The sequence below is a fragment of the Pogonomyrmex barbatus genome, unplaced genomic scaffold (genome assembly GCF_055798465.1).
Source record: "Pogonomyrmex barbatus isolate J1 unplaced genomic scaffold, ASM5579846v1 scaffold19, whole genome shotgun sequence".
NCBI classification, from domain to species: domain Eukaryota; kingdom Metazoa; phylum Arthropoda; class Insecta; order Hymenoptera; family Formicidae; genus Pogonomyrmex; species Pogonomyrmex barbatus.
This window is the reverse complement of record NW_028297115.1, coordinates 4,462,826-4,463,769: the sequence shown is the minus strand read 5'-3', so window position 1 is coordinate 4,463,769 and position 944 is coordinate 4,462,826.

The following is a 944-nucleotide window of genomic DNA, read 5'->3' as shown; positions in this document are numbered from 1 at the left end:
TATTAATAAAGTTTTTTGCTCGTTTATAATATTTGCACATATCTTCCTTTGTAGAAGGCAGTTCTATTTGTTTCTAGATTTGGCAAATATTTATTACAAATACATTATTTTTCTTTTATTTTTATTATAATTTTTAATAATATATATAAAAACAAGTTATATGAGTTAAACATTAATAAATTAAATTAATATTTTTTTATGTATTTATATTACGAGAGTTTATTTTTTTCAAATTTCATTTAAATATATTTTTTCTCTATGTGATATATTATGTGATTTATCTCAGAACACCAACTAACAATAACATAATGTCAATGCTATAATTTTCCATTCAAAACATGTGATATGTTAGATATGTTGTTAAGGAAATTATAACATTGATGTTACGTTAATGTTAATTGATGTTTATTGGGATTTATAAAATACTTTAATTTATTTTTATTATAATTTTAGAAAAAATAATTCTAATATCTAAGTTCTATGTTCTAACGTAATAAGTGATGTAATATGATACAAAAAGACATATGATACAATGTGCAACATCTAAGTTGATATAATACAAAACACATATATGATGCATTAATATGATACACTTATGAGATATTTTAATCCGTCTTTATTATAATTTAAGAAAAATAATTTTCTATTATTCATCGTTGTATAATTTTACCGGTTGCTAGTTCTGGATTAACTTTGTTAATATTCCTTTCATATATATTATTTGCCTCTTCATTATAATTTTCATTGTTATATATTCCAAAATCTAATTCTTCATCATTATCATTCAATAATATTAGTACATTTTTGTTAATGCACATATTATGTAGCATACATATTATATAGCACAGCACATGTGTATATAATTTTAGATGCTACTTGAAGAATAATGCAATATTTTGTGTTTTAATAAACATCTAAATCACATTTTCAATAATCTGTTGCAT